Consider the following 16,556-nt stretch of genomic DNA (forward strand, 5'->3'; position numbering starts at 1 on the left):
TGGGTCAGCTGTCTCCTGTATTCCCTCCCAAAATTTCGTCCACACTCAACCTACTTTTTAAGGAAAAAGAGTGAGAAATAGAAAAGACCCTTCTATTGAGCAAGTGCTCTTCAGCAACAGCTAAAACTGCAATCTGTTGTCACACAGTTTTGAATATAGATTTAAAACACAACAACACAGTGTGCTATAAAGAAAATTAACAGCATCCCAACAACAGTACAGAGAGATCACATTATTTAAAAATAAATGAATAAATAAATAAATAAGCACATTCTGAATAGATTACTTTGTTTTATTTTTTGTTTCTGAAATATTAATGTTTTTAATGTCAAGGCAGGATCAAAGAAACTGTAGAAAACAAGTATAGAATTTTATCAAATATCTGAAGGAAAGTAATCTGAGAGGTGTGAATTTCTTTGAGTACAAATGTTGAACGCAGCTGACACAACTGAGATTCAAAAAGGGAGTTTTAGAACACAATTCTGCAATTTTCCAAATGTTTTACAAGTATTTGTAATCAGTTGAAGTTTCTGCTCATCCTAGCAGTAGGAATCAGCTTCAGTAAGGGCCTGCAACTCAAGCAGTAAAGTCAATTAACTTCAAGACATAAATTTTATGCATTAATTCCAGTGTTCATAAAGCTACACGTTTCAAGGTTGGGGAGAATATTATCACAGTGATTAAAACTCATAGGCAGTCATAATGCTATATCCTCAAAAAGCTGCAAGTGGCAGATGAGTCTTGCTAATACTGAAGCAAAAGAGAAATCTCGATAAACAAGCTTGGAGGTCACAGCAGAATATGTTGTTATCAATATGTCATCGTGTAAAATATGTAACTTGACTCACATCTTATAAATAAATCTCCTCAAAGCATAAAGCACAAAGGAAAATTTGGTCTTGTCATGTCTTCCCACAGAGCAACATAGCCTCCCACTAACAGAGTCATGCAAGCACTCTTCAGAATTAAGATTGAGTTCACAGGGGAGATTCATCTCTAAGTTAAATACTGTTAATGTACTCATTTAGATTCTCCTGTAAAACTAGTGCAGATCCATTCTAAACTATGAGGGACACATCCTCCCTTAATTATTTAACAAATACAGTTTTGTTTTATGGTGGAAAGAAAGCTGTCAATGGCTTCTTGGATCATTGTCTTCCTTGGATCGTTGTCTTCCTTCAGAGAAGTAAGACTCTTTAGAGAGTTGGGAGATGTATCTTAAGTAGAAATACTGCCACACCCTTTAACAGACATCTCTGTTCTCCCTAGTACCTATGTTTTCCATTTGTTTGCTAGGCTTTGGGCTTTCAGTGACATCAGGAAGACTGTATTTCTTGGAGATAAATGCACCACTGCCAGTGCAAATGAAGGAAATAGATCTTAGTATAGTGCAAAGAAAAAATGATAAACACTGTAGAGTCTGGCAAGATAAAAGTAAATGCTGTGACTGGAGGTACATGAGAAAGGGAAGGAAGTGAAACCATTCCTGATGGCTTTAAACAGGACAGTGGCTGAAACAGGGAATAAGAAAGGAAAATACACAGAGACCATGAGAAAGCTGAGTGGAGAATGATAGAAGTTACCTAAGTGAAAAGATCAGTGTGATCCAGCAGAAAAAAAAGGAGCCTGTGGTATAAATGGGACATGGCACTGTAGCAGGAGAATGAAAATGATATTGATGAGCAGAGCAGAGTAAAGCCAGAAAAAGCTAGAGCAGGCATGTTCAATGAGCAGCTCACAGGCTACCCACAGTCTGGGACAGCTAGTAATGTGGCCCTGCAAGATCATAATCTTTTAACATTGTTATGTGATTTTTACTGATATTTTTTGTGAATAGCTTGCATGAAGCTCAAGCACAGACTGTGTAGGTGGATACTGTGGAAGGGAGGTCTCAGTGCAGCAATAACTCCATTTCTTGCACCTTCCACACAAAATCAAAGTGAAACCAGTTTATATTACACTTTACATGCTCTTGTGCCACTTGGTGATTACCTATAATAATATATCAACCTACCTGTGTGTTTTTGTGTGCCTGTGAGGACATCCGCTTTTTGTTATTGCGCAAGCTTTATTATTTAACTAAGGGTCAAGTTATATAGAAGACACCATTTGCTACTGACAACTCACTTCTGATGAAATATCACTGCATCATACATCAAGAAAATGTATGTGCAAAAGCTTTAAAAATGGATAATGTCATGCAAATCATTATCAAATCTGTGAATTTCATGACATCCGAGAGACTGAATCATCACCAATCCAGGAACTCCTTAAAAGTGTGGATGCTGATTATAGGGACATTATTTACTTCTCTGCAGTAAGGGTGCTAAGTCAGAGTAAAATGTTGAAAAGATTTTATGATTTGCAAAATGAAATCAAGTCATTTATGAAATCAAGAGGAAAATTCATATCAAAACTTGAAGATGAAATGTGTCTCAAGGATTCAGCATTAGTGGTGGATTTGACTGCTCATCTAAATGAGCTAAACTTGTCTTTGAGGTGAAAATTGACATATTCACTCTAAATTTCAATCCATATTAACATTCTAAATAATGGCAAGCTCAAGATATGGCAAATAATTTTATGCATTTCGACATATTGGCTAAACACAGTCGTATTAGTAGTGAAAAATATGCAGCTTTGCTTTCTGCTTTAATAAGGAATTTGAGAATACTTTTCAAGATTGCAAGAAAAAATAATCAAATTTTAGTATATTTGTGATTCCATTTTCAGCCAACATAAATATATTACCTATGAATTTTCAAATGGAATACGTAGACTTGCAATCAGACATTCAACTAAAAAATGCTTTTTCTAGATTTTTATATAAACTATTTTACCAGAGTAAAATATCCTTTACTTCACAGTCATTTCTTACTCATGTCATTGCTCTTTGGCATTGTGCACATTTGTGAATAAATATTTTCATGAATGAAGCACAAGAACAGTAATATCAGATTCAAAATCTTTGATGAGCACTTTGACAACTAGCTAAGAATTGCAACCACTGCCATCAGACCCAGATGTATTATTTTCACAAAAACAGGGTCGAATATCCCACTAGTTTAATGTTTTTGTTGCTGTTTGTTGTCTTCTTTTTTTTTTTTTTTTTTTTTTTTTTTTTGGCTCAAAGCTTGCTTCCTGAGGTATTTCTTGTAATAAGACTCTGATTGATTTATTGAGGAGGCAAGTGATGGGTGCTGCCGCGTGATCATCAGCATCACTTTGTGGACATTTGAAAGCCTCTTTCCTCCAGGGTGCTTGCCTCCAGAAGAGAGTGCTCAGGAGTGTTTACTGGCGGAAGATCTGGCCTGTGACTAAACAGCTCCAGCTTGTTATGGGAAAATTGGAGAATGATATCATTGTGTCCTGTGAAAAACAGGATATAGGTGGGCATCCCTGCTCCCTCTTATCTGCTGGCAAGGCCCGGAAGATGGGAACAAAGGAGTTTCTGCTGAGATCCCAGAGCCAGAAGCTGCCACTCCAAGGAGAGCTGACTCAACCACTTTGGATTTGAGCTGTCACTCCAAAAAGAGCTGACTCGACTACTTTGGAACCATTGAAAAGGGGCCATCATCGCCATGGTCACCACCGCTATTATCAACAGAACAACAATGCCTGACGACCCACCACTACTGAAGATCAATGACTGAACTACAAACCACGCTGGATCCATGGTGGTGACTATCTCCCTCTTGTTTCCTATAAGGACTCCTTGCTTATTCTTTCCTATCTTTTCTATCACCCTCCTTCCCTTCCCCATTACCCTAATTCATTATGGTGTCCGTCCTCCCCTTCCCCATCTCCCTGATGAAGACCTGTAATAAAATGGCTGGACCAACATTTGAAACATTGTTTCTTAATCTCATGCTGGGTATACAGATATAAAAAGAACCTCCTCTCCCTCCTATAAATTGGAGTGAGAGAGTATAATTTTAAAACATTCTGATAAATATATATATAGATAAATTTATATATAGATAAATTTATATATCTATATATAAAGAAATTTTTGTTACTTATATATATTAACTATATTAGATATTTTATATATGGCCCAAAGTACTTCTTCAAAACCTTCAACATCTTCATCAATGACCTTGATGAGGGGATAGTGGCCACCCTCAGCAAGTTTGCTGACGATACGAAGTTGGGAGGATTGGCTGACATGCCTGAAGGCTGTGCTGCCATTCAGTGAGACCTGGACAGACTGGAGAGCTGGGCAGTAAGAAACCAGATGAGGTTTAACAAAAGCAAGTGTAGAGTCTTGCATCTAGGGAGGAATAATTGCATGCATCAGTACAGGTTGGGGGATGACCTGCTGGAGAGGAGCTCTGTGGAGAGGGACCTGGGTGTCCTGATAGACGGCAGGTTGGCCATGAGCCAGCAGTGTGCCCTTGTGGCCAAGAGGGCCAATGGCATTCTGGGGTGCACTAAAAACAACGTGGCCAACAGGTTGAGGGAGGTGATCCTCTCCCTTTACTCTGTCCTGGTAAGGCTTCATCTGGAGTACTGTGTCCATTGGGCTCCCCAGTATAAAAAAGACAGGGATGTCTTGTAAAGAGTCCAGCAGAGGGCCACGAAGATGGTGAAGGGCCTGGAGCATCTCCCCTATGAAGAAAGGCTAAGTGAACTGGGTCTGTTTAGCCTTGAGAAAAGAAGATTGAGAGGGGACCTTAGATAAATATATCTAAGGTGTGGAAGGCAGAGTGGTGAGGCCAGACTGTTTTCAGCAGTGTGTGGAGACAGGACAAGGGGAAACAGCCAGAAGCTGCAGCATAGGAAGTTCCACACAAATGTGCACAAGAACTTCTATACAGTGAGGGTGACGGAGCACTGGAACAGGCTGCCCAGGGGGTTGTAGAGTCTCCTTCTCTGGAGATGTTCAAGACCTGCCTGGACATCTAATTCTGCCACCTGGTATAGGGAACCTGCTTTGGCAGGGGGGTTGGACTTAATGATCTCTGGAGGTCCCTTCCAATCCCTACGACTCTGTGAAATTCTGTGAAATTCTTCACTTAGTGTGGCCCAGGAAAACCAAGAAGTTGGACACCTATGACCTAGAAAGTTAGTCTGATACTCCATGGAAATTGCCCTTTTCCTTGTGTTCATTGACTATCATGTTTTAAGTATGTAATATGTATGATGAATGAGGTTAAAGACAAAAAAAAAAAAAGTCAGAATCACCTCTCTTCATTTTTACCCATGCAGTAGAGATTAAATCTCAAGCTGTTGTTATCTTTGCCTTGATATAAGCATCTCAGGTTGTTTTTTTGAATAAAAGATTGCTCTGACTAAAAAGACCACTAGCTATCTGAATGACATAGGAAATCTAACATTAGAGAAAAATGTCCACAATCCAGTCTTAAAAATTGCATCATACCATATGGGGAAAAAAAAAAAAAAGTGGATTAATATGGTTTAGTCATTTAAAATCATTAATCTGAGTGCTTGAAACAGACAAATTCTAGAATATTAATTGCTACAACGTTCTGACTCTTACATATTAAAAAAGAATCTTGCAATCTCTCTGACGAGATCTTTGCTCCTCAGTACCAAGGATGATGAATTATTGCACAAGCTTACTTTGAAGCATTGCTTTGAAAGAAATTAAGGGGTATTGTTTAAATAAGTTAGAAATTCCCATTAGATAATTTCAAAATTTGTTCAGCTTGAAATAGCCTTTAATGCTCTGTTGAAGTCAAGGTAAATTGAATGAATGAAAGCTGAAAGGCATCATCTTTCCCAAATACTCTTGTATCTCAGTTGCAACTTTGTGATCTGGGTGAGCAGAGAATTAGATGACTAAAGCGGGATGGATGGTTAGGCTCAGAGATTAGCTCTCAACAATACATGTCAGCCAGTGGCAGGAATCTGTCTGGAAAATTGTTTAGTGTTTCTATCAACGACCTGATGAAGATTCAGGAAGGTATTCTACAGAGCTTGGAGGGGGCACCAAATCAGGCAAGAAAACACTGAAAACTCTCAAAAGCAGTGCAGAGGGATCTAGATAGAGTGCAGAAAAAAAAAGAAAAAAAAAAGAAAAAAAAGTCCATCAGGAATCTCATGCAAAAGCTGAGACAAAGCTGAGTGCTGCCCCCAGGCAGGAAGAACTAATGTAAGGACACAGACTGGAGCCTGAGTAGATGGGGTAGATCAGTGGAATAGACCTTAGGCAGGCACAGGCTGGGCTTCAGCCAACAGTGTATCCTACCTGCAGGGACAGCCAACAGTGTCCTGGGAGCTGTATTCACAAGGGCACAGCCAGGACAGAGGGGAGAGAGGTCAACGCTTTCATCTGGTACTCATAGGATCCAATCTATATCCTGTGCCCAGTCTAAGCATTGAAGAAAAATATAATAGAAAAGTGATATAAAATTTCTACAGTCAATATTTATTCAATAAGTTGGTTTTATTAATATTGTTATTGAATTTATAATGCCTGAGTCTTCAGTGAATAGAGATGGTTGTAAATTATCTGCTAGATAAATGTTTGGTTCAAGTAATGCAGGAATATTAAACCTGTAATCTGCTATTTGAAAGGTTTTGTATTTGATTACTTTTTTCTTCTAACCTTTAAAGAGGCCTCTGAAAAATTTCTGTCATATTAGCAAAAGAAGACGTTTTCCTTAGCACTGAAAAATTGTGCATATCATCAATGAAGAGAGCCCTAAGATCCTTTCATTTACCACAAAATAATAAACTACGAACAAAAATGCTATTTGTAGTGAACTGGGAGCCTGAGATTTTGACCAGCTTTAGTTGCACATGTAGTGTCTATGCATCATCTCAGTAACAAATAAAAACTTGTGTTTGGATGTAAGCAGAGGTCTTTGTTATAGACAGCAATAGCAGCTTCTCTGATGAAACACACATCATCCACTTCCATATGCCAAATTTAGAGGGTTTGAAATGTGGGTACCTCTATAACATATTTCTGCGTTCTGCAGCTCATTTTCTATGAATATTTTATGAAAATACACAATAAAACTCTTATTTATTTCCTCCTGTCTGACTTCTAAGCAGCACCCAAGACTGTGGAATACTTTCTGTCACTGCAAAACAAGGATGCTTCTGAACACTTGTGTGGAAAGGCAATCTCCTAAATTTACATTCCTCCAGGGTCTGTCAGGGAAGTTCTAGGATAATTTGATGCAGAAAGCATATTGGTTATTTTTATCTGCTGCTAATTTCTTTCCACTTCTTTTTCCATAGTAAAATCAACCTAAATGTTTTATCAGGATTGATTACCTGTTGCTCTCAGATAGCAATGTGCATCCCTTCTCTCCCACATTCCTGTCCTCAGCATTTAATTCTCTCAAAGAACAAACAGAAACAATGTCTTTTTCTTTTTTTTTTTTGCATGTACTTTAGAAATAATGGGATTTTTTTTTCACCATTTTCCCATTTTTTCACTTGTGTTTTAACAAATAATGAACTGGGAAGCATTCATTTCTTCTTACCTGATGCAGAAATGTGTTCATGCAAGACATGCAGATATTAACTGAACCAGCTGATAATTTTTCAGTTAAAGAGCATTTCATTTTTTAAAAACATCATTTGTGGAAATCTTGTCTTTCTACAGAGCAGAAATATTTGAAATTAAAATGACAGACCAGAATATTCTCTTGATTACTTCAAGACCCTAGGGAGTTGCCTGGGGTATTTCATAACTCAGAATTCTTTTTTATTATGTCTGTAAATTCATAGTTCACTTACATAGCTCATTACATCACCTTGAAGATTTGCTGCAGTTGCCCTTTTTATTTGGGTAGTACTGCTTTGAATCTTATGTTTAAGGGATGTTTGTGTTAATTGAGTTCAGAATTTAGATAATTTTCAGTAAGGCAGTAAATTTGATATGCTTACTTTTATGTCAGATTTACTGAAAATAGTACTGAGGTAGATTTTTAAGAATTATGTATAAGTTTTTTGTTTTGATATCTAGTTTATTTTTATAATTATACACACTTCTAATGGTATTGCTTAATTTCAGTACTGCATGAAACAGTTTCATTTACTGCTCCCTCAAAGAAAGTCTCTGGAGTCATTAACATTCATTTTAAAAACTGTTATTAGACAATAAATTACTAGGTGTATCCTTAAGTCCATATAAGATTTTTTTTTTTTGTCTAATCACTTGTTTAATATTTCAGTTTAAGCAAGTGGCAAATCACAATTATTTTATTTCCTAGTAAACGTGATTTTACTTGTATATTGTTTTGGCATTTGTTTTGTTCAAATAAATTTTATTCTCCCAAGGGAATTCATTTATTATATGCTATAAATATCATCTTATTGTAAAGTGTTTTCAATTGTTTTATTTTAAGCCAACAGGCATCTCAGCAGCACATAGCAATTCACTCATTCTCCCTCAGTAGGATGAGAAAGAGAGTCAGAAAAATAGTGAAACTCATGGGTTGAGATAAACACGATATAAGATATCAGAAAGAGAAAGGAATAATCATGGCAATAGTAATAATGATAAAAGCATGTGTAGAATTAGTGATGCACAGTTCAATTTTCCATGGACTGATGCCCGGACAGTCTCCAAGCAGTGGCTGCCCATCCCTCAACCCCATGCCAGCTCTCCCAGTTTTACTGTTGAGCAGGATGTCATATGGTATGGAATATCTTTTGGGTCAGTTCAGACCTAACTCCTTGTGCTGATAGGGCAGTATGAGAAATTGAAATGTCCTTTGCTTTGTGCAAGCACTGCTCTGTAACAGCTAAAACGCTTATCACAGAACCATTAAAATTGTTAAGGTTGGAAAAGACCTCCAAGATCATCTAGTCTGATCATCCACTTACCACTAATAGTTCCCCAATAAACCATGTACCTTAGTACAACATACAAATGTTTCTTGAGCACCTCTAGGGACGGTGACTCACCAACCTCCTTGAGCAGCCCACTCCAGCACCTGACCACTCACTGAAAGAAGAATTTTTTCCTAGTGTCAAACCTGAACACCCCCTGGTGCAACTTGAGACCATTCCTTCTAGTCCTATCACTAGTTATGCAGAAGGAGACATCACCCACCAAACCATTCCTTTCAGGTAGTTGTAGAGTCAATGAAGTCTCCCCTGAGCCTCTTCTTTTCTGTTGTTGTGCTATCAACATTATTTTCATCCTGAAACCAAAGCAAAGCACTGTATCAACTACTATTAGAAAGAAAATTGACTCCATGCCAGCTAAAACCAGAAAATCAATTTTCTTCAAATATTATTTCTGGAAGATTCTTGTTAACTCTAACAGATGTGATGAGCCTTTCTTTTGGGCTAACAGAAAAGAAATTGAAACAAAACCAAACAATTACTATTCACCAATTGATGTGAACACTACAACATAATGTTAATTATAATTACATTTAACATTATTAAGTGAAGAGAAAACTGAGATACTTGTTACTTCTGTCATTTAAATTGTCAGGATAGTTTTTAAGAAAACTGAGCTGCTTAGACAGAATTCAACTTCATTCATGGTTTCCAAACTATACCTTATTTCCTCCAATATTTCAGAAGAGAAAAAAAAATAATTCATTATTACTTTTCTTTTTCTACTGATTGGTTCAACAGGTTGATTCACTGGAGCGTTGAGTGACACCTACCAATAAAGACTCAAACTTTATCCAGCCTCTGAGTGGGTTGCAGTCAGCAGGTAGTGAACTTGTAAGTTCTCTGACAACATTGCTTTTTTAGGCAGGAAGAAATGAAAATCAGTCTCAGGGACTAGAATACTATCACGAGTGTTAATCTGTTCAGAAATCTTTACCTGATATTTTGATTTAAATTACCATATCATTTTCAGTAGCCCAGCAGCATACATTTGTGATCCTGCATGGGTAATATGACCTCATAATTTCTCTATAACGTAACTGTGTTATAATGTAATATTTAGACCACACGCTTCGAATATGCTAGATATTCTCTAAAAGGAGCCAAAATATACTTCCTGGAAATAATTTAGATGTCTTTATTTACAGTTTCTCAGTGAATTAAGCTTAGGTTTTTGTTTGTTTGGGTATTAATTTTCTCTGTCTCTTAGTGTTGCCTAAGCAGAATTTGAGATGTTAATATATATTTTTTTTGCTTTGCAAATTAATCATTTCTTTTGCCAAAAGTTTCTTCTATGCCTCATAGTAGAACTCAAAACAGAAAAGGCAATGTGAACAACTTTAGCTTCTCATAAAAAAAGGAATTACTTTTCTTTTTCCCCTACACCATCTTACTCCGTATAAATTATCTCCAGAAGTTAAGGTTTCTGTTGAGTAATGTTTTGTTGGTGGTAGTGATGGTTTTTGGTTAGTTTTGATGAACACGTTAAAATCAGCAAATAGAAGATATCCACACAATAACATAAATATTATATCTACATTTGTAAGATATTATTCTGTTAACATCAGTGTCTCAAAGCTTGCTGGGGACACAGATGGACATGTTCAAGTCCAGGCAAGTCCCGAGAAATCCTTTGCCTGGAGAACTTTCATGGACAAGTCCTGGGCAAGGATTGTGAAATCCTTTGTCTGAAGGACACAGATGGACAAGACCGGGGCAAGGAGAGAGAGATGAGCTGCAGCTAAATAGCTGTGAAGTGCCCTTTTGTGTGGACTCATCTCAGGATGATGGCCATCTCAGGGGGTACTCAATGACTCTTGCTCAAGCGCCCAAGGATATCACTAACGCAGGAGAACAAGTAGGATAAAAGAGGAAGCGAAAACCATGAGGATAGGTTTTCTGACAACAGATTCCTCACGAAGTGATGCCTGCATGCTGAAGTAGAAGAAGAGGTGTCTGACATCAGATTCCTCACACTACCGAATTCCTGCATGCTGACGAACTCTCCTGGACCTGCTACCTGAGCGCTGCTGCTTCCTCCTGGATTGGCTCTGCGACTGCCTCCTGCTACCGGCTTGCTGCCCAAGGCCGGCCACGCTGCTTCTCTCCCCTTTCACCCTTCCCAGGCTTCTGCCTCGGACCTTCAAACGTTGTGCAACAGGACCCGCTGCTGGATCCTGGTGGTGACTCTCCCTGCTTTATGCAATTCTTGCTTCTTTCCTATCTTCTATCACCCTCCTTCCTTTCTCCGTCTCCCTGATTAGGATTTGTAATAAACTGGTTGGACTAACATATGAACCATTGTTTCTTAATCTCACACCGGGTATACGGATATTAAAAGAACCTCATCTCCTTCCTATAAATTGGAGCGAGACAACATTATATTAGACTATGTACATCTTTCCATATAACTAATTGATACCATTTGTCAATTTTTATTTATTTGTGTGTGTGTGTGTTTACTGTTTGGGTTGTTTTCAACCAAGCAAAAGCTCTCATACAGAAATCCCTGCAATAAGTTGTATTTGGTCCCTCTTACCATATCTAAATCATACATTTTCTATATTCTATACCTAGTCTTCTTAGAAAAACTAAGCATCCATCCTACCAAATTTTGAGCATCATCCACTTCCAGTGCAATGGAACGCCTCTCTAAATACACAGTCTGACATGTAAGCTTTCAGAGATACAACTGCTTCTGTCCTAACTCTTCTGAAGTACAGAAACCCTCCAGTCAGCTTTTCTACAAGTGCATCTACATTAGCTACATGGTCCCCATATGCCCACTCTCACCCAAATAATTTTGTCAGTTGTTCTGCAGTTTCAATAAAATAATAATAATAAAAAAATCCATTGCCCTGAAATGCCCAAGCATTTATGTTCATGTACATATTTGACTACTTAAAAAAAATATTTCAATGCATTTTCAGCGCTGTTACTGACTTTATAAAATAAAATTTGTTTCCAATACTCAGTTCTTATGACAGAGAAAAGCACCTGGCTTGCTTTTGTTAAAAATATCTAAAACTTCACTGAATAATAGCTTTTACAAAACTCCTTTGATTTTACATTTTTCCTTTCACAGTGTGTGACTGTACTCTATTTCACAGGGCAATGCTCTGCTGAAATCTGTAACTATAAGAAGCAATATGATAGTTGTCAGTGATATCCAAAGAAGACTGAATAACATATACATATCTTACTTTTAATGTGTCCTTAACACATTGACTTTCCTGGCTGTAGGAGCTAGTAAAGAGAGAATCAGCATAAGGTGAAGCACAGCTCCTGCTGGGTGACCAAACTGCATGAAATCTCATGCTTCACTAATGATGCTTCTCATACCAGCTGGCCAATGGATCATGAAAATGAATCAGAGGTACAACAGGGATTTTTTTTTTCAGTTGTAACATTCATAAACAATTAAGAGCTACTGGCTCTTATGCTTTCAATAGGTAATAGTTCCACTGCTTTGCTTTAGCTATAAAAGAAACAGTATGATGATTATTCTGTAGAGAAGGCACCAGTGACCTACTTAATAAACAGTTCTCTTACTTTGGGTAAGATATTTACCCTGTCTGTACTTCTATTCTAGACGTGGCATTCAATATGATAATGTAGCAGTAAAATTCTTCCAGTCATACCCCACTGTGAAGCTTTCACCTCTCCACAAACTTAAGACAATGATTTATGGTATCTCTCTGGTTCTCTAGTTTAAAGAGAAGGAGAGGAAAACATTAGAAAACCTGGGGTTTTAAAAGGAGAGTGCTTGCCACCTGCCAAAAATCAGAGTTATCAGGTATTTAAAATTAATCACCTCAAGAGTAGATCACTCACTGATTCCCTTTGAAACTTTTGATGTTGCGGTGAATTGACATTGGCTGACTGCCAGGTGCCCACCAAACTGCTCTCACTGCCCTTCCTCAGCAAGTCAGGGGAAGATAATCCAGTGAAAAATTTAATGGGTTGAGATAAGGACAGGAAGATCAGTCATCAGTTACCATCATGGGCAAAACAAACTCAACCAAAGGAAGAGGAATTTAATTTATAGCCGATTAATGAAAGAGTAGGATAGAGACAAATAAAAGCAAGCTAAAAAACACCTTCCTACCTCCCTGCATCTTCTCAGATTCAGCATTACTTCTGATTCCTCTACCTCCTTCTCACTCCATGCAGCTGCAGGTGGATGGGGAATGGGGGCTGAAGCCAGTCCATAATCCCTACTGTTCCTACATGGTCACTCTCTATCCTTGCTTCAGTGTGGGATCCCTCCTATGGAATGCCATTCTTCTGAAACTTATTCCACATGGGCTTCCCATGGGCTGCTGCTCTCCAAGTACTGCCTCAGCATCACTCTGTATACCACAGGACCTGCCTTTCAAAAGTGAGCTTCTCCACATGGATCTCCATGGGTGGCAGCTATCCCAGCCCTCCCACCCCATAGCAGGTTTCTCCCATGGGCTGGAGCTCCAGCCTGAGGTACTCCTGAGGGGGTATCCAGGGGCTGTGCTTCCTTCAGGCCCCATTCAGCCCACTGTGGGCTTCTTTGTAGCTGAACATGAAGATCTGCTCCATGCAGTGCCTGTGGACTTCATGGGGACAGTCTGCTCCTTCATGGGCCTCTCCTGGGTGGCAGGGAGCTTCTGCTCCATGCCTGGAGCTCCTTTTCCCTTTCTTCTGCACTGACCATGAAGTGTGCAGAATTGCTTCTTTCAGCATTTTCTCAGTCTTTCCTCTCATCGCTGTTGCACAGCTTTTTTTTGCCCACTCTTAAATACGTGCAACCAGTGTCAATAGTTGTTGCTCACTGGCTCAGTTCTGGGCTGCAGGTTGCTTTTGGAGTTTGCTGGAGCTAGTTCTTACATAACATGGGGCAACTGCTGGTCTCTGCTCACAGAGACCACGCCTGCAGTCCCTCCTCACCTACCTCTTGCTACCAAAACTTCACCATGCAAGTCAGTTACAGATCTACACATCAAAATCTGCTGCCAGATTGCTACACATAAAGAACGGACTTGATGTAGCTGTTCAATGAAGTTTCAGTTCCTCATCTGTGAGTTCTGAGGTATGACTGCAGTCCAGAGGAGGGTATTATTGGTAGTCCTTGGTAGTGAGCCTTCCAACACTTGTGAAAGAAGGGAAAGGAAATTCATTTTTTCCTGCATATTCTATATACAATTTGTCTCTATGCAAGTATGTTTGTCCATAGGTTAGAATTTAATTAAATAAAAAAAAAAAAAAAGAGAAACATTTCTCCAACTCCTCTCCGTTTATCATTGGAAAGCCTGTTCTGCCAAGCAACAGCTGACTTATACCAGCTATGTTTGTCTTGATTATGAACAAAAGTTCTGGAAATTAGGATAGGAAGTCTTAAGAAGTAGACAAGACATTAAATCAAACCAAATATAGAACAATATAGGATTGCCACACAGATCTCAACAGTTTACTTTCACCTTTCTTTCTGCCCTTACTCAATGTTCTCATGGAACAAGAGAATCATGCCCTTGCCTGTTCTCAGGTCAGATCTGGATAAGTTGCTTTCCAACATCAATGTTCTCCCAGCTGCCCAGCATTTCTGATCAGTTAAGCTTCTCAGTACAAGAACAGTTCTGAGAAACCTCACAGCTTTCTTTGGTTGCATTAGATCTTTTTTTTTTTCCTTTTTTTTTTTCCTTTTTTTTTTCCTTTTTTTTTCTTTCTTTTTTTTTCTTTAATTAGCCAAGACATTCAGATACATCATATTGTTACTTACTGTTACTTTAGCTTTTTAACTGCAGAGACAATACTTCACGCAGTTCAACTGTGCATCACTGCTCAGGAAGGGGCTGCTATCACAACCCCTATTTAGCTGGATAGTACTGGATAGCCATCGTGTGTGCTGGTCTATTAGCAGCGTGCTTATTTATCATTTAAACCTTACATTGCATTGCAGATCAGTAGGAAAGAATGCGAGTTCTGACATTCAAAGGGATTGAGTCACTAAAAAAAGTTTTATTGTGTGTGGGCAGAACTTGTTTTTACTTTCTGGGAAAAGGAGAGAAGAACCAACTTGGATGTGTTTTAAACATCAACCAGTCATTTTTGTCTTTATTTCTTCTTCTTTTTTTTTGATGATCACGTTCCATTCCTGTTAATCCACTAGGGCCTTGGCAAATAGAATTTCTGGAATAGGATTCAAAGTTTCAGATACCACAAAATTCTCTTGCCTGAAATCAGGAAAGGAAATATTCCTGTCACAAAATGAAGAAAAAACAGTTTTTACAGGAATTTGCATTGCTTAACTTCAGCTATGTATATCTAAGGATGATAAGCGCCACATGATCTGTGCTACTGTTCTTTACTTCCCTCCTCTGCATCCTTAAACCTACAATAAACATTGTAGCTAGTCTTAAGGTGTTGTGTGTTTATCAACCTACATTGTATTTAGATTAACACAGATGTGCCTTTTCTTCTTTTCTTTTTCCTTTTTCTTCTATTTTTTTTTTCCCACAAAGCTGTTTAGTTTGTCGTTTTTTTTTCCCTCTGTTCACTGTGAGAATCTGAATCTTAGCATTTACCTTTCATATTAAAGTAACAGCTAATTACTTTTCAGTCTAGCACTCCAATATGTAAAAAGATATTCAGAATTCCTTTCTGTGTCTTATCTGAAGCATAAAATGCCATATAACTATAAGCTAAGTACACTGTTCACACCTAATACTTGTCAGGAATGACCCTTCCATTCAAAATTAGGTAAAAAACATGAAAATATCAGTTAATGTAATTTTCTGCTCTCTTGTGAATGAATAAATTGAAAACCAATACACTCCCAAGAAACATATTGTCAAGGATCTGCATAAATTTTTCTGTCCTACTTACAAGAAACAGAAAATCCACCTTTTAACTTGGAGATGATCAAAGAGACTTATGAGGCTCTTCTCCCTGCTCTTATGTTGCTACCCAAGAACACTAATGAAACTACTCCATTCTTTGAGTAGAGGTAATGTTTTCAAACACATCTAAATGATTAAGATATAAGATCAAATTTCAATTTCACTAATAAACTAAAAGGAAATTTTGGAAACATGTTTTAGGCACATAAGAGACTATAAAAGTAACCAAGGGGTCAAATCTTTTGAGTCCCTCCTAATATTCAACAACAGATTTCAGTAATTTTAAGGATTTTTTTTTTTTTCCTTTTAGGAACTTTTTCCTTTTTGTACATCTCTTTCCAAATGAAAAATCAAACATGGTCTTGGTTTGTTTTAGTGAATGTTTCTTCCCATTAAAAAAAATGTTCTAATGGAAAAATGTTACTGATGTTTTGCAATTTAAACATCTGTGATCTTATTTTTGGAATGATGGGAGCATGACCAACCTACTTCTGACTGTTCTGAAAATTTGCTGTCAGTGTCTTGGAGTTCTGTATGACCAATGTTTAATTTGGCAATTAAGGCTATATTTAACTTATGCGAATGATAGAGTAATAGAGTTTTTGAGAAGCTGCACCTCTCTAAGGGGGCTTTGAATATTTCACACCTTTTCAAAACAACGTGAGACATAAGCCAAAAAAATATTTACTAGGTTGTAATTAAGCTTTGCAATGCTGGCAGTATTAAATTGGTGTCTGTATTTTTAAAATAGAATTATTTTCCTTAGAAAATATTTCCAAGCTGCTTCGGGGTGAATGAGAAAATTCTTTCTAACTATAGCACTCACAGAGTACAGTGTTCTAAAAACATCTC

Source organism: Tetrao urogallus (genome assembly GCF_951394365.1).
Source record: "Tetrao urogallus genome assembly, chromosome: 3".
Taxonomy (NCBI): Eukaryota; Metazoa; Chordata; class Aves; order Galliformes; family Phasianidae; genus Tetrao; species Tetrao urogallus.